The sequence below is a fragment of the Saccostrea cucullata genome, unplaced genomic scaffold, assembly GCF_032062105.1.
Source record: "Saccostrea cucullata isolate Sc308-1 unplaced genomic scaffold, CSIRO_AGI_Scuc_v1 ctg443, whole genome shotgun sequence".
In the NCBI taxonomy this organism is placed as follows: Eukaryota; Metazoa; Mollusca; class Bivalvia; order Ostreida; family Ostreidae; genus Saccostrea; species Saccostrea cuccullata.
Window position 1 is genome coordinate 204,578 of NW_026932961.1, and position 19,704 is coordinate 224,281.

Below are 19,704 nucleotides of genomic sequence, written 5' to 3' on the forward strand. Positions count from 1 at the left end.
CCGCCTAATACCAGACTCCCTGACCCTCCGGCCATAATAATGTCAACATTTTGGTAAAACACTAAATGCTACTACAAACATAAATTCAATTGCTTGATGTCCAGGAGTAATTAAAAAGATTTTTATAAAGTCCACTCTAATTTTGATGGTTTAAGCCCAATCCCTAGAGCCCAATTGGCGGCAGGTACAACAAAATTCAATTCACTTTCATAATGTTCACAATTTTTGTTTTCACTCACCCTATGGATAAAATATTATGGCAAAAATAGTTGAAATGTCCCATGCAGTTTGAGCCAAAAAAGCTGAAGATATTCAAATGTTTTAAATGCACTACACATGGATGACTACCAGAATAGACTACAACAGATAGCAATAAGTGACTCAGGAGCCCTAAAAGTAAATTGTAGCTATTTGATAAAGCTTTTATTACTAGCTTATTTAGTGTTTTTAAACTAAATGGTTTATAACTGATATTGATCTTAAATGAGTCCCAGTCCCAATCAACTTTAATGTTGGGCCAAAAAATGAGTGTAAAAAATTCAAACAAATATTTTTGACTTCATTTGTTGGTTAAAAAAACACTGATGCTGATAGGGAAAATTTTTCCAAAATGAATACAATATGTCAAGTATGAAAATCCTAGCACCATTTAAAAGTTACCACTAATGTCAAAGTTAAGTTGGTTTTTTTTTTTTTGGTTTTTCTAACATTTATTCTACAGTCAAACCTCATTATGTCAAACTTGCTGGGAAAGACACAAATTTTCAGAGATATCCAAGAATTTGAGTTAAAAGGTTAAATTTTTTTAACTTCCAAGTGACATGGACATGGATTTGAAGATATTGGTGTTCAAGAAATCTTATTTTTGAACCTCTGATATTGTTCTCCAGCCTTTCAGTTTATTACTGGTTATAACCATAAGAATCCTGTATTAAAAAGGAAAAAAAAAAACTTAGGTCTTTATCTTAAAATGTTATTTATTAAATGTATTTATCAATTCTATAAATGTTCTAAAGATCACATATTTAAAATATCATAACTGTAAATTGTCAATCTCTACATTAAAATTTTGAGAGTCTTTTCATTAAAAAAAACATTATGTAATTATCTTAATTTAACCTTTATATACTGAATACCTTTAAAATTTCATTTATGCTGTATACAAGCTTTTACATCACCACCCATGAGAGATATTTCTTGGATCCACTCCCCTATTATAAATACAGCTTGGTTATAGAAAATGACCACCTATACTTTCACCTTGGCACAGGTAAACATGTAGGCAGAATGCAGGTGGGGGTGACTGACCGGTGAGCTATGAAATAACTGGCAACAACACATGCTGGTAGTTGGTGTATTTTGAGCGAGTTTATCACTCAAATGCACAAACCTCCTCCTCCCATATGGCTACCAACAGTTACAACACTCGTTTCCGAAAGGTCAATAATTATTGCTTTTTAATCCCCCGTTTTTTCATTATCAGCTAGAAAACTATTCAGCTCAGTTATTAAAACAATTCAAAATTTTATTAATATTCTGAATTTACACAGAAACTACAAAGAAATGAAAGTTTTAATGAGTAATACTTCGTTAACAAATGCAATTATTTCACAGTCACAATTATTTTTAATACACTATACCATACATTAAAATCAATTTGATTCTCTTCGGTGATAAGTTTTCAGAATTTATAAATAAAACTTTTTCACAGAAATATATATTGCATATTGCAAGCACCTATATGTAATTGGTTATTGACTTTCAATAAATTCAAAATTATCCTCTTAAGTTAATTAATGAAAAAATTGATTTTTATTTTACTATTTTGTTATTATATTAATTAACAGCTTCTTCCGTTTTCTTGTTTTCCTAATAGGAATTTAATAACAAATCAAAGACAATTATATTTTTAAAAATAATTTAATATTTATAATATATGATCATATGTTCACCTGTACTTGGGTTTTGGCTTTGTAACTTTTCAAATAATAAATTTGATTTAACAGTTACTCACAGTTAAAGTTTGAAAAATCATATTAAAAGAATTTTATGAATTAATGCAAACTATTCATTTCAAATACAAACAATTAACCCGAACCTTCCAAATATTTTCACAGAGAATTAATCATTGATTAAAAGATCAAGCCTTTATTAATGAGGTAATCTTGATTTACAAAATCTAAGAAGAGTTTAGGCATCTCTCATATCCAGTTCTCCTTAAGAGATCGGATGTGTTAATTTGAGCACATCAGTATTTTTTATGATTTAATCAATAAAATATCTTTATATAGTTAACTGACTGCAGCCTTTGTGGGAGGAATTCTTCATTCAAACAAAAGAAATAAAAAATTGATATATCAATTAGGATATGTCATAAAGATTCAAGATTAAAATCTAGGAATCTAGGAAATTAAAAGTGGGGGGGGGGGGACTTTTGAACATTATGTCTTGTGGTTTGAGTCAAAACTGTTTTAAAAATTTAAGGGAAAAAATATAAAAGCAAGATAAAATCTAACTCTTCTTGTTAAAAAGTGTATTTTAAATGAGTCTGTGTTTTGTTTTGTTTTATTTTTTTACTTGTAAAAATTATCCTTAAAAATAGCACGAAGCGAGCGTCACAAATTTTACTCACACAAACCAAATAAGAAACAAAAATGAATGAACTGTGAGTGATTCAACTTTCGTCAATCACACCATGGGAAATCTATCAATAACATCAAAGAACAAACAAAATAGACACAAACACACACAGACATATCAATTTTTATACATATACATATTTACCTTGGTTATTTCCTGTTGATCAGATGGATTTGAAATTAGATATATATTATATCCCAAGAAATTCAATCTCTCATAAAATCTCCGACCCTATTATATTTTTTTCCCTTCACTCAATGTATAATGACCTTTCAGTTGAATTAAAATCCACTTGTTGCGGGCTATAGAAAATGACCAAGAGCAGAGGTGAATACCTTCTGAGCATTGCACGTTTTAATATGCAATAGCCAGTAGCGGATGATTGACCAATCAGAACGCTGGATTCCAGGTTTAACAAGGTAAACTTAACGTGCACGAGAAGTCCGGCAAAACTGCCACCGAATTTTCCCCCCAACCAAAATCCTTGATCAAATATTGCACTCCATTCTCAAAAAAAAGTAATAACTATTAAATGGTGAGGGCATTTTTTATTTTTATAAAACTTAATAATGAAATATTTTATAAATAAAGGTCACCATTTCTTTCTTTTTTTTCAATTCATAATTTTTTTAAAACAAATTTCAAGATTTTAATAGCAGAGGGAAAAAAAAATTTCTCACATAAACCAATGCATTGTTAACTAGTTTATAATACTGCAAAGATACAATGTCAAGTGATTACACTATTAGCACCGAATATTGAACAGGAAACATTTGTACGTGTGACTTTACGGAACTAAATTTCCTGCTGTATTGTATATGGATAGGCTTATATTAAATTGGGCAGCTCTTTATCTTATATTTCAAATAATCAGTAAATATGATTCTCTAAAAAAAAAAGATTTCAAAGTTATTCCTCTTTTTTCACCTTCAAAAAAAGTATTAATTACATTTTTACATAATCTAATTTAAAGAACTTACCTAACAATACATGTGGCATAAAACTTCCAAAGAATTTCTCTCAACTTTCAATGACTCCTTTCAGATTCTTTATTAATATTTTTTCCTTGATTATTCAAAAGAAAAAAAAAGTCCATATCCTAAATTATCAAAGAACTCAAGACCCTAAACTTTAAACTATAGATGGATTTAAAAAAAAAATCCCATCCCTGAAAAAGCTGTGTAGTAGGCTACTGGGTCGATTTCCATTTAACATGGGGGTAATCTGAGGTCAATTTTCAAAGGTCGACCATCGAGGGGTCATATAGCGGCTAAGAACAACTGGCCATGTACAGTGTATACGTATGTAAATCTAACGACCCAAGTTGTCTGGGCACGAAACGGTCAATAATCAGGTTTTCTACTGTCCACCGACTACTGAAGTTTGTTTACGTAGATTTTTATAGATTTAATAGCCAGTAGCATAGCTATAAAAATACAAGAAAAAACAATTCTGAATTTAATTGTTGATTGCTTTATATAAACATGGGGGAAAATATTTTCAATCTGCTAGCTTATAGACAGAAATATTAAATTATATATTAAGAATTCATATATATATTTATTTAACTCTATATTGCATTTAAATAGCCAACAATGGACTGTTAACTTTTTTTAAAACTAAAAATTAAGATATCCCTGAAACAAATAAACTTTTCCTTAACAAATATAAACTTCTTCAAAAAGATTTTTTTTTTTTTTGGTAAATGTTAATTTGATTATGAAAATAAATTTTTCAAAAAAGGCATTTGTACTTTAAAAAGTTACAATTTCAATAAAAGAAAGAAATTTTCAAAGCCTCCTTTCACCTTTATAACTCAATCTATACATATTGATATAGCCATAACTTTATTTATTAAATACTTTTTATTTCCTAGTACAATCAATACTTGTTGACAATATATAATTATATATATATATTTATTTCAGACTTTAGTCACCGTCACTACCGGTCAATACACTTTATACAACACCCACGTAGTGACGTTTATTTTGCCACTGTGTGTTTCTGATATCTATTGTCACAGACAGAATTATAGCAATCTATCTCTTTATTGACTGACCACTGGTCATAAAACTGACACCATAATGCAGCAGTTCTTGGAATAAGTTTTATAAAGCTTTTATTATGTCAAATTTCTACCTTGACACAATCTTATCTCACTGATGATATCCTTTCTCAGAAGCATGAAAGTAAAAATTAATTTTTTATTTGAATTTATAAAAAAAAAAATTAAAAAAAAGAACCAGAGAACTTAAATCCATTAATTCTGATTTCCCCTTTCCCAAAACTCCTTTTTCCAAAAATACACCTTTGAGCTATTTTTTTTATTTTCTTTTTAATTTGATACCTCAGGTGAGTGAACAATGGTTCAAGTCATTCCTAATATTTGATTTCAATAGTTCAGTGGTTAGAATACTGGCACAGAGGCCTTGGGTTTGAGTCCAAGTTTAATGTTTTATCACCTGCAGTATTTGGTACCCAACCTTTCCCACAGGTCCTAAGGAACTGAGAAATTTGAAGTCACATTGATCTGGTATTCATGAACTTTTGAAAATGACACCAAGTGACCTCCTCAAAGGTGATAAAAAGCATCTTGTTATCTCATGACTGGGTTGCCCTATCTCTACCATGCGAACACAGCCATTTACCGAAATTTTACAACTAACAGTTTACGGATTGCTCTCTGAACGGCAGTAAATGTGGCGATTGTTTCTGGCGTAAGATGGAAATTTGTTACTAAACACATCAATATTGATGACTTAATGGTCGTACATTTTCCATCTGACAGTTCTTCATACAGCTAGGCTATCCACTGAATGGTCCAAATGAAATCATGGGAAATTTCCTCTGCTACTGAATTTCATGAAACATACCCTCATTTCTCTGACTAGGATCAGATTCAAATATTTCCTATTCAAATAAATAATAGGCCATTCTATATTTACCTCTGATTAACTGTTGTCAAGCACAAATTTTCCTGTGTTTCATTGTTTTCAGGGAAGCAATTTTGTTTTATTGTCTTCTAAAAGGTTTTATTTGCACTAAATTTCAATTGTTTGAAAGTAAATCTATTCAATATATACTATGAATATTGTCATATAAAAATATTGGGTAGGATTTAATTTTGTTGATAAATTTTTGCTAACAAAAATCCTCCATGAATATTTCTGCTTTTACAGTATTTTCATTCATTCTGTTAGAAGCATTCATTTCCAGTATAGAATTGTCAAACACCTCAAATTATTGATAATAAATATCTTACAAATTATTTAGTTATTTGCCCACTCTGATATTTTTGTTAATAATTTCTTTGCATTAGGAAAGATTTTTTTATACACCTCTAATGCAATATTATATCCCAGTTCTAAATCAAATCTGAAATCTTTTAAAAATAAAAGAAAAAGTGAGCAAGCTCACATACCCCATGCTCCCCCCCCCCCAACTCAAAGTGCTGAAATTGCCGGGAAAAATAAAGGAATCCCAATTTCCTGGTAATATGCACATCTACACATTGTGTCCTAGATATCTGCAAAGTTTGAGCAAATTCTGCACAAAATCTATTCATTTCTACATTCAAGGTATGACCAAAAATCTAAGTTCAAAAGTGCTGAAATTCCCAGAAAAATAACGGAATCGGAATTTCCTGGTGATATGCACATAGATACACTGTGTACTAAATATCTGCAATGTTTGAGCAAATTCTGTGCAGCGGTTTAAGAGGAGTTGGCTGACAAACTGTTCATCTCCATATTCAAGTTATGGCAAAAACTCTAAGTTGAAAAGTGTGGAAATTCCCGCAAAAAATAAAGGGATTGGAATTTCCTGGTAAAATGCACATCTACACACTGTGTACTAAATAATTGCAAAATTGGACAATTTTCTGTCCAGCAGTTTAAGAGGAGTTGCGCTGACATACTGTTCATCTCTATATTCAAGGTATGGCTAAAAATCTAAGTTGAAAAGTGCCAAAATTCCCAGAAAAATTACGGAATCGGAATTTCCTAGTAATATTGGATCTACACACTGTGTCCTAAATATAAGCTACGTTTAACGAAATTCTGTGATAGAAGTGATAGAAGAAATTTTTAAAAATTCATGCTTTCTAAATCATAAGAAATTCCAAGCAGTAAGAATATACAAATCCTTTCCCTCATAATAGCTCCTAATGCCAATTGAAATTGTGCACTTTCTTAAAAAGTCGCAAAAGACTACAATTTTTAGTGGAATTTTCTTTCAGAGAGGATTTTCAATCACTTAATAATACATCTTCACTTTATGTCATTAGAGTCCCAACCTAGCTAGCATCTGATCAGACTTTAATCTAGCAATTCTCGATAAAATACAGCACATTCATTGACAAAAACATTATGAGAAATGTCATTTTGAAAAAGATTTTACAGAACAAATCTGAAAATGAAGTGGGCAAAAGCTATTGGACACTGTTTTCCTACGGAAAATATCTCCTGGAATGAGTCATTTTGAGGCTTTTTCTGTTAAAAACCTAGAATTGTACCAAGTTAATGACGTCAAATTTCCAGAATGGTCCTCCTTCAGGCTATATTCTTCTATGATTTATCTCATTCATATATACTTATTTAATATTTAAGGATATTTCATAACTCTTTTAAAACATTAACTTTTAATATGAATATATGAAGTTTGATTACAGAAACTTAAATGGTTTCTGAAATAATGAGTAAAACAATGGTTTAAGAAAGGTAAGCATGAGTTCAAGGTCAAATGAAAGGTTAAAGTAAAAAAATGTTGATGCAGTTGAAAAGCTTACATCAGTATATATCAACATACAAAGTTTTATCACATTTTATTCAATGACATCTATAAAACTGAGCTTAACACTAATTTAAGATAAGTGAGGTCAAGGTCAAAGGAAAAGTCAAAGTCAAAAAAATGTTGATGTAGTTGAATAACATTTATCTATATGCATCAATATATGAAGTTTGGTTACATTTCATTGAATGGTATCTTTAAAACAGAGCTAAACACTATTTTAAGTCAAATGAGGTCAAGGTCAAAGGAAAGTTCAAAGTCATAAAATGTTGATGCAGTTGCACAGCTCATCAATTTCTATCAGAATATGAAGTTTGATAAAAATATCTTGAATGGTTTCTTTGAAACTTAGCTTTGAACTAAAGAACTAAATGCAAAGTGCAATGGAAGGACAGATTGGAAGGAAGGAAGACAGACAAAACAATCACAATATGCTCTGGCAATACTCATGGCAGGGCATAAAAAACTTGTAAATGAAGATATGTAGCACCAAAAGAGGAATAGGATGGAGGGGGATGGTCAAAATAGTTTCTCAGAACCAAATTTTAGTAGATAATTTATTTCCCTGCACTGCCCAGTGCTCATATCCCATATACAGTATTTACAGTGATAAATTAACACAAGTGTTGAAGGGAAAGGAAAATTTCCCTCGAAGATTTAGATAGCGTCGTGTGTCCAGTACCAAAACACTCAACCCAATGGTCAAGAATTTTACAAATCTGGTAGGAACATCATTGTTACATGTAGTTACAACTTTGTCCTCGGTTGCCTGTCTCCTAGATGCCAAAGAGCAGAGAGGATTTTCAATCACTTAATAATACATCTTCACTTTATAGTCATTAGAGTCCCAACCTAGCTAGCATCTGATCAGACTTTAATCTAGCAATTCTGGTTTCAGCACCCTTGTTCTTCATAAAACACAATTTCAGACAAGTTCTCTGCTAAATACTCTATAATGAAGATGGACAAAAAAATAATAACTCTAAGATCAAAAGAGCCCCACCCTAACACCATAAACTCTTTTTTTTATAATTAATGGAGCCCTGCCCTAATGCCTAAACTTCTTACCCAGGGGTCTGATATTAATATTTTTATAAGGTTCAAATCCCACTCTAGGACGTGGAAATCTTTTCTTCAGGAGATAGTACGAGGGGTGATCAAAAAGTTCGCGAACTATCTCTATATCTACAAAACCACAATTCAGATTAGAATAAAAGTGGTACACATGTAGCCATACACAAGTTCTATAAATAGCATATGCTGAATAAAGCTTTACTCCTTGTTTGTGACTTCACAATATGAAAATGACGTCACTATGTAGGTCACTTGTGACGAAAAATGGTTTTCTCAGTCGTACTTGTTCAACAAACGACTGTAAAATTTATGGTATATCTTAGAAATCCGTTTGAAGTAGCGTATAATAATTTTACATAGTTTTTTTTTAAAGACAAATGACTTCTTATAAATGCCATCAATGATTGTATTGATCATTTTAGTGAAGGAAGGCAGTGGTTAAAAATGGTACTTGTTATTTTGCCCAGTGAAAGAAAGTTTGAAAAGAGATGTGTTTTTAATTAAGCAATTGCTATCAAAGACCTCCAATTTACTCTTTGAAAAATAGTTGAATATTTCAACAATAATATAATTATTAAATTCCTAAGATATCGTTTACTTTAGATTTTAAACATATTAGATATGATAAAAAGGAGGCACCCATTCTCTATCCACCTTGAATAAACATCTTTCCCGAGGCAGAAGATTTGTGTTTTAATGGTTGCCATGCTTATTTTGGTAAAGGATATTCTTATCCACCCATTCTGTTGCAGAGAATTGACCATTTCTGACAAATGAACTGTTCTTGTTATAAAAATTAACTTATATGGAGAGAAATATAAAACTCAGAAAATTCTTCTAGGTTTTGTTACAGAACGCTACGGAGGGTGTCACGTGTCGCCTATATCACATGATTCGCACATGAGCAGAATGGTGGTATATGTGCATTAAAATCGGAGAGGACTAATTTAAAATATAATCAACACTAAAACCAAATATTGTGTCTTTTATGGAAGTTATTCAATTAGTTCGCAAACTTTTTGATCACCCCTCATATAACTGAGGTTCTGAAAGACTAGGAGCTGGCAAAAAAAAAAAATCCCTCAAAGCTCAATGTTCCTTAGTGCTGACTGCTAAGTATATAGGTATTTGCAGCCCTCCAAAGCATGTAGTGGGGTCTTCATATGGAAGAAAAATTCTTAAGGGGGGCATTATATAAATTCTGGAGAGGGACATTAAACATCGAACAATATAGATATTAGTTTTTTGTTCAACATCCTTTTCTTTCTACCACATAGCACCATGCAAGAAAAAAAAATTGAAATGACAGTTGAAATGAAGAAACTTCACCCTTGCATAATTCTGCTATTCTCATTTTGATACAATTATTTAAACCATAATATTTACATTCCGTGTATTTTTCCTTATGAAATTCATTAGAAATCCACGACATTCAAATTTCTATAACACACGCGAAACCTTGTCACCGCGCGTTAGAATACACAGTAGGAACTATATGCATTTTCTATAATCTGGGAACACCAAAATGTACAATGTTTTAACTCAATTTAATTAAAAACTATAATCCTGTTAAATTAACGTAAAAATACTACAAATGTTCGTTTAAAATCAATTTGTCACTTTTTTTCCTCGCAATGTTTGTTTGCGTTATTTAACTTTGCAACGTCATCTGACGTCATAAACGGCTCTTACGTCTATTAACAGCATCAGTTTTGAAGGGCGTTTAATTCACATTAAAGATAAACGAAATAAGCAATCAAGAAGAAGGAAAATTAGAGAATGTAAATATAAGCATTGCATTCATATTTTTGGCTGTCTTCGGTCCTATAACACACCTGGCCGTGCCGACAAATTTAAGTCAGGATTCCCTAGATTGATATTTCTCTACATCTAGAAGTAAATATCACCAGAAATGTGGACTGACATCAGCATTTCCTGTGTACGTTCCAAAGTTTACCTGTAAATATTTTAGAGAAAAGGTAGCTACAATCATGTCCAAGTCACTTCAAAACTTACAAATTGGTACCATTTTAATATAATTACCACAATATTGATAGTCATAATGTGCTAAGTGTGAACACAAGAGGAAAAACGGATGTCAGAATTCAAATCGACTATCAACATCAGTGTCACCCCGCTGTGCAGACCCGTGGGCAGATGTTCAAATCCACTGAATAAAAATCCCCGCAAAGAAGAAGGCAATGACCTGTCACTTCCACACGACGTATTACATATGACGCATTTGTTTGTAATGTTTGTATATTATAAAATTGGAACTCAATTAACAACACCTATCGAAGAAATATCCCGACGTTAAGGTCGTCCACCCTTGTCTTGGATTGGTCTCTTTTCTAATCCCTTCATTAGGTGAGAAAACAAGTGGCCAATATCTGCTGCCTCATACAATTATTACAGAATAACATTGGAGTTTGTTTGTGGTCTCTAATCCTGTTTGCTTTTCGCTGCAGTCCTTCAGCTTTAATTCCACTAACAGCCGGATCTATTTCGTTATTCAATGTAACAGCAATGTATCTTTTCAAATGTCTACTTAAAATATTTACTGTCTGAATGGGATGAATTAAAGGATGACACACATTCATTCTACTACACTCTCAATTCATAATCTTTTATTCATATAACCCTTTTTAGTTTAAGGTTTGTTCAGAATCCTCCTTTATTCTATACATAGAATGCAATCAAAAGTTGGACATTTCACCCTTTTTTCAAACCATTATTCATTAAAATGACAATATTTTAAGGTAAATAACAAAGTGAAACAGACATAACAGTTACAATACATGGACCAATGGGAAAAATACATCAATATTGGACAATACCAGACCATCAATATTGGTCAATACAAGTCCTCAATGAACAGACAATAAATCCCTGTATGTCCAGATCTTTAAGGTTCAAACAGTGGTTTGTGACTATAACCTCAGGTATTCCATTTGCTTGTATTGTAATATCTTAGAAAGGGAATTCAATTTGGACGAATTTTCTAAATAAGTCTCACAATCGCTACACATTCCAATAATTTAACATGCTTTTATTGGGATTTTTTATGATGGTTTGTATATAAGCAGTTAACACTAAAGTTAATCTGTCAATTAATCCGTTTCCTGTTTTTTGGATTCAAACTCAAAAAAATGTTTTGTTCACACTTAATTTTCTTTAAACAAATTTGATATGAAGTGCTTTTTATGAAAGCTAGGAATAAGGTAATTTTAAACCAAGGATCTTACAAACTGAAACAAAGTTTACAAGCCCTTCCCAATGATGATGTAAGCATTCAGATTATCAAGAATCAAAATGTAAAATGTAGCAAATATCAATTCATATACATGTATAGGAAAAAGGATTTCCTTCACTTCTTCTTAGGATATGCAGTACAGTTACCACTGAAAAGGAAGCAAGAAAAAAAAACCACCTTTTTGCATAGATTCATTCATAGGCCTAGGGCCATTTTTAAAAAAAAATGTTTGTCGGCTCTCTCCTGACCAACTGACTAAAAATGGCCCAACTCAAAACTTTTTTTTACATTTCAAGACACATTTTCTTTTTCTTTTTATTCCTCTTATCCATTCAACAAATATTTTTAAAATTCTGAAAAAAAGAGATTTTTCCACCTACCTACCGACCTAATAATTTTGCTATGAGTTGGGAGAGCTGGCAAGCAAATGTTCTTTTAAGTATGTACTAATCATGTACAGTAAAACTCGGTTATAACGAAGTCACTGGGACCTGTGAAATTACTCCACAATATCCGTAATTCATTATATCCGTAGAAGGATTTCATAAAATTTATATATAGTTGAGGATCCAAGGAAACTTTACTATATCAGTGAATTTGCAATATTCGTGTTTGTACTAAATGAGAATTACTGTATGATTATTAGCTTAAGAGAGGTCCAAATAGGCTCAACCTACTTCCGATTCCTATTTAATGCTAACTAAAATATATACATGAAGTTTCCTTGAGAACAATTTAGCCCAAATGGTCACATTTCCAAAATAGTTTTTATGATTACATGTATTTTAATCAATATAACAATATTTTTTTTACTTAATTACAGGTAACTACTTTTCCAAAATTTCTAGAAAATTTGAAATGGGAACTCCAAAAGAAAGGATTTTTATTTAAGGAAAATATTAAAAGGAAAGGATGGCTGAGCTGCATCCCAAACATTACTTTGACATACGAGTATCTGTGTTCGCAATACACAAACATGCATCGATGTTCAAGATATACCCAATTTCAACTGGATTTAATAAATATCATTGAACTGTTAGCCAAAAGCAAATGTCAAAACTTATTCACTACACTCACACTACTCATCAAAGCAATCATAATGTGATCCATCACTGTGAACTACCACTTATACTAGCACCAATGTTAACATTATAACTGCCTCACAATGAATAAAAATAATCAATCTTAATCATTTCACTTACTTGGTATTAAAAAATTATTTGTCAAAATGGAGAAACAATTTTTAGAAGAAAAATTTCCAATGTGTTTGATATTTCAAAATATTTAATAAATGTCTCATCAAAGAACTTTATTCGGTAATAACCAATATTTGCCCCCCAAATCAAACTTTGATGGAGGTATATTTAATTAAGTTCTTAAACAGGGGAGTATATGCTGACTTCAAAGCACTGAATATTTTCATAAGTAATGACACCATATGTACATAATGACGTCACAAACATGACGTAAATTTCAGTTTTTTATGAATTTTACAGAAAAATGTACATATTTCGTCGATATTTTGAGTAAAAGTTACCGCGCGCATGTGTGTTCAGGATCAATATTTTGATGTAATGTGTAAAATGATAATATCAATGAAATATGTCAATATTGTTCCTGAACAAACTTGCGCTCTATAAATTTTAAAGCTAAAATTGTTGAAATTCTGTCCATTTTTTACTCTTTCCGAAAAAGGATATAAAACCGGACTAGTTTGTGATGTCATAAAATCAAAAATTGTGAATACACTGCTTTGACACTATAATATTTTCTGTTAATTTATATTTCTCATACAATTTATTGAATTCAGCACATTTCAGGAAGTTTTCAAGATTTGACTTTTGTGGGGGCAAATATATGCAATATACTGCATAAAGTTCTTTAAAAAGTTAAATACCCGGTTTTACAGATGGGGTATGACTTTGTTTTCTTGGAGGGTAAAGAAAGGGAAGGGGGAGTATTGAATGGTATTGAAAAGAGGCAACTTATCTGGTAGATCTCCTCTTATCACAAGAGATGTACTCAATGACTAATTGCAAACCATAATGGATTAAATTCCATTTGACTACAACTTAAGGTGTACTTTTAATGATCCCAAAATTAACAAGATTCAATACAAATGGAACCCGTGGAGACATACCGGTAATAAACAACTGAGATTTACAACTCTGTCACAACTGAAATATACATACATGCACTTAACGTAGGTCACAGGTTTACAGGGCTTTTAAAAGTGTTCGAAAACATACCATGAAAATTACCTATATGATTTCTCTACCTTTGATTTCCATTCTCTGAAAATTTTATAATATTCGTCTGCACCGTTTTTGTGTAATTGAATTCCAAAGATGTCATTGTTTTAGTTACATTTTCAATGGTATTCTATTGAATTGTACAGGAAAAACATCGTTTTTGGCTTGTTTTCAGGCAAGGTTTTGATTAAAAAAATATCAATATATAAACTATTAAATCGTGCAGACGAATTTGTTTATCCTTTGGTATTTAAAAATAGAATTGATTTGAAATAAATCTATGTGAAAAAATTAATATGTCTTTGGTTTCATTTTTTCGTAATTTAATTGTAGATAATTGCTTTTATATTGAAATATGTAGCATTTTTAAGAACAACGTCATAAAATATCGCGACGTAACGCTTGACGTCGTGAATATCAATCCGGTATACAGAGCAAACAAAAAATTACACGGATTTTAATAAAAGGGAAATTCACGTATATCTGCTTTCAAATGATCAGTATCTTAATAATTCAGTAAAATAATTATTAGACATTTTTCCCTGTAAGCTTATTACGTCTAATATTAGTGAAAATTCACGTAAAAGGCGTAAACCAACAATCAGTCCTTAAGTTTCTATAAAATATTTTTTTTATGTGTTTATTTTTTACCGTTTCTTTTCTCTTTTTTTGTTTTATTCATGCGCTGATTCTCGTCAGAATTTGCAAAAAAAAGTGATCTTTTATTCCCCTCTCTTCTTCCTTTTCAGATTTCCATTTATATAATTCTTTATGTGCCTCAGATTAGTAAATATTTCGATTAAATCAACATGCACATATAGGGTGGAGTTAAAATTCAAAAATTGGAAAAGTTTACTTTTCCCCAAAGTTAGCCAGTAAAAAATGGAAAGGAGCGAGGGGGTCATATCCTACGTGCCTGTGGTTATATACAAGAGGTCAATGCCGCTCAAAAAATGTATTTAATTTAGTTTATGTTTCATTAGTATTACCCCGATAGTGCCTTAGCAGTTTTTAATTTGTGATCAACCTGTATATAGATTTGTCCGAGATTAGCACATACCGTTTCATAACTGAGTTCGACTTTCCATCGGTGAGCATCAGCAGAGTTTTGACGCTGTTTACGGAGATAAATGAAAACAAAGACATGCATGCCATATATGGTTGTGTAGATAAATTATCGTAGAAGACAATGGTAATAAACAGTTTGTTAGTGCATTTCCACTGAAAGTGTACACTAAAATGAATGCGTTTCTGAGGAGGGGCTATCGATTGTAATTCGGAATTAGATAACCTGTTTTATAATTATACACATTTAATACATGTATTTAATATTTATAAATCATACATGATACAAGGGTTAAAATTTATTTCCGAAACAAGTACATGTGCTCTCAGAATAGACCCGAGAAGATGCAATTGATAACACATAATGAAATGCTTTCTAACACTCTCAGTGATGGTCATTCGAATCAAAATGAGCCTTCATTATTTCTTATAACTTCATCATGTTCTATGTATACTGTTACACTAAACAACCAATTTCAACAAAAGTTATAGCTAGATAATGTACTGAATTTTTCCCTTTCTCACCGTGACGTCATAATCAGATGTGCATAAGAAAGTCGCCCAAATCATATAAATTGCGTACCCAGTTTTAATAACGTCAGCAAACCCGCGACCTACGTAAAAATGGCAAATTCAAATTTTAGCGCAATCACTGTATATGGAGTTTTGGCATAATTATACATGAGCGCTACATATGTTGGTATATTATATTCATTTCTTAGTGTTGATTGATGATTGTATCTTGTTTATTTTTCACTCATATGGAGACGCCACCACTTGCTGCAAATTTTGTCCTTTACTTGGCACTCAGGGCCATTGAGAAGTGATGGATCTTTTTCGTGTCAGCACCTACTGCAACACAGTACCTTGGTTAACATGGTCTCATCCAAATGACCAGTCTCCACGTCCCATAGTGGGATTCGAACATGCCGTGTAAGGATCAACTCCTAACTTATCAACTCTAGCTCAGAGGCTCTAAACCATAGTGGCATTTGTTTAGTGGTATTCATGAATTACCCTTTTTTTTCATGTCAATTAAAGCTGCTGAAATGTGAAGTCCGCTTTTTTTAAGTAATTGCACATACAGTATGATAAGTCTGGTATTAATCTTAATATTAGAATGAAAGAAAAAGTGAGCAAGCTCACATACCCCACACTCCCCTAAAAGTCAAAGTGCTGAAATTCCAGGAAAAAACAAAGGAATCCGAATTTCCTGGTAATATGTACATCTACACATTGTGTCCTAAATATCTGCAAAGTTTGACGAAATTGTGTGCCACAGTTTGTGAGGAGTTGTGCTGACAAACTATTCATATCTATATTCCAAGATATAGCCCAAAATCTAAGTTGAAAAGTGTGGAAATTCCAGGGGGAAAAAAAAGGAATCAGAATTTCCTGGAAATATGCACATCTACACATTGTGTTCTAAATATATGCAAAGTTTGATGAAATTCTGTGCAGCGGTTTATGAATTGCGCTGACAAAAAAACAGGACTGACGGACTGACACTCTGACTGACTGACAGACGGGTCAAAATATTTACTGTACAAGCAGAAATATTTGTGGGGGATTAATTTTTTTTTTATTTCATTGCAATTATCAACCAAATTAAATTCCGCACGAATTTTTTATATGGCTATATTTTGTATTGGTTTACTTTCAAAACAACAAAATTTTTTGCACATGAAACCTTTTTAGATGACAAATGAACGAAATGTCATGCCCACGAAAATTTGTGCTTCTACCATATATTCTTGAGCTGTACTGGGTTTATATTTTTAAGTTACATTTATATTCATTCTGTTATATACAAATAAAGGTGCAAGATTTACGAAGTATAATTAATATATTTTACTTAGAAATAATCAGACCAACTGACAGACGGAAACAAAGCAATATGCCCTCTCTTCCTTGAAAGAAGGCATAATTATAGAAACTTTCAATAAAACATTCTAAATAATTTGTTGGCTTTGTTTCAATTTTTATTGATAATTTTAAAAGTAATAGTTAGTTATCTACATAGAAGTGTGGATAAAACTATAAATAATATGGTCCATGACATATATTGAAGAATTTCAGACAGTTGCTTTTTGAAGTTTCCTTAGAAAAAATTCTTGAAATTTCAATTTCATTTAATAGCCACAAGTTAATTAGAATACTGGACCTAACTGAAATCTACATTTAAGTCATATAACTTAAAACTTTGACAAAACAAACATCAATGTAACCTTACAATCTTTATCATAATAGGGAATAGACCCATAATGCTCATTTTCTACTTATATCTAAGCTTAAATTTGTTTTATTTTTCTATAGTAAAATGCACAATTTAAAGCTAAGAAGTTAAGCTTCCTGGAGAGAAGAAATAATTTAAAATCAAAATCAAAAAGTAAAGCTTATAGAAAGGAAAAATTGCATCTGAATTTTAAATCAAAAAGCCCTATACAGAGAGACTAAGTGGGCTCTACATTCATAGAATAAAAAAAATAATTGTCAGGAAATCATAAGTCTAAACATGTCTTTAACACCCATACTAAAATCCATTGTTCCTTCTCTAGTAAATAAATAAAAACTTATGATGGTAACTGCTTCTGTACCCAAATGACCCCTTCATTTTTTCTGAGTCACCGGTCGGGAATTGCCACAATTAATACACTTACCTATTTACTCTCTATTGTAAATGGTCCCTATTCACGAACATTTCAAGCCATATGACCATCTGACCGCGGGAAACATTACCAGCTCCGAGATCAATATCACAGGCAGTGGCCAAAGGACGTGCACTTTTTCCGCAGACTCGGAAAAATCAGTCTGCAGCTGAAATGGGTATCATCAGGTCACAGCGAGGTCACGTCCAGGTCAAGACAAGGTCACACTAAAATAAAAGACCAGGGTCAAACCAATACATCAACCCAGCTCACTATAACTCTAATTTGTCATTAAAAAAAAATAGAATCCTCCTGTCCTAGTTTATATGATTACTTTTCAATATTGATTAGTTTGTTCTATTTTTGGAATCTAGCCTTCTTCGTACATTTTTTTACATGAGGAAATCTAATGTAGGACAAACACTTGACAGAATTAGTGCAATTAATTTTTCAAGATCATATTTTCTTTCATTTCATCTGCATTTAAGCTTTGAGGCTATGCTTTCATGACTATTGATTAAAAATTAATTTTCCCCTTGGAAATTGGGAGGAAAAATGAAAAAAAGAATAATATATTGGATTAAAATGTGAAAAATTAGCTAATTACTTAAAATTATTTCATATTTTGAGAATACATTTAAGCTTGAAAACTTTATTGCAAACTAGGTTGTTTATATCTCTTTTTAAAAAAAATTAAAGAGTCAATTTAATCAAATAGTCTACAAGTGGCATTTACGCATCATGCAGTCACCTAGAGTGACGAAGTTAGACTCCTTGTCTCTGAAAATTTCTTGGCTGGCAAGTTGGATCAGATTTTCTGTCATGCACTGTGGCACTACAACAGATTATGGTGCTATAAACATCTGGTGCCATACCAAACTATTGTGAGACTAGTGCACTTGATATAAAAAAAAAATTATTATCCAGATTTGCCTACTGTGATGCTAGAAAATATCAGACCTATATGATTTTTATTCTCATTTTCATTGGTAAAAGTCAAGGACATTTCCGCACAACCTCTTGCTGATACTAATTTTTAAAATCATACAATAGAACCAAATGCAAATTATCTACATTGTTGGACAACCCTGCAGACATTATTAATCAATAAAATGGACTTTGCTTAGCAATTTGAAAAAAAAGGTTGATTTTAATTTTTAATCTTCGGCCAGCAATTCCCAAGTTTTACGGGCATCATATTTTAAAGGAGGAGGAAATGATCCTTGTTTATTCATTTCTCCACAAATGGACTGCATTTTCTTCTACAGTGTTACTCAATTGATGCATACTGTCAGCTATCCTTTTCTAAAGAATTTTGGTTAGAATGTAAGTTATAGCAGAGACATCAACAATGTCTCCGGCTATAACTGTCATGGGCAGTTTTTAAGGAGATTAAATTATGCAGATCCTTCTGATAAGGATACTTGTACGTATTTAATGAGCAGCATGTAATTGTGAAACAAACTGGTCAGCATTTTATTTGTCCTTCGAATGGGCGATAACATTTTGCATGACTATCTATAATTACAAATTTATCTTTCAGGGTTTTTACTTACTTAGTTCTGGTTGATATATTATTACACAGACAGACAGACGAGGTGACATTTAAAAGTTTACACCTTCATTTACATATAAATCTTTGGAAATATATTAAGTCTCTTTGTATGGTTAACTAAAGTAACTGCATGCTAAATACATGTATTTAAGGTCGCATTAACATCAATTTAAAAAAAAATTCTAACTTGTACATAAATGGTTCAAAAGTTATTTAGGAAAATTAAGTTTATGATCAAGATCAACAGTTCCAAAGAATGATGAACATTCACTCAGCGTAAACCTCATTTGGTATTTGTCTGTGTGGACATATAGCAGAATATATCATGCTTACATGTATCCTCCCCTCTACCCATTCAATTTCAATTCAATTCAATCCCCAAACATGTTGGCATACAACCATGTTACATATAAAAGACAAATAATA

General features: G+C 31.5%; 1 protein-coding gene across 1 annotated transcript in view; it reads right to left on the minus strand.

The window, feature by feature from the left end:
• Positions 1-17,935, minus strand: part of LOC134236660 (ecdysone receptor-like) — a 65,313-nt gene extending 47,378 nt beyond the window's left edge. Inside the window, exon 1 of the mRNA XM_062718832.1 lies at positions 17,736-17,935. The gene's annotated coding sequence lies outside the window, so the exon portion shown is untranslated. The remainder of the gene's footprint in view (positions 1-17,735) is intronic.
• Between the last annotated feature and the right edge of the window lie 1,769 nt (positions 17,936-19,704).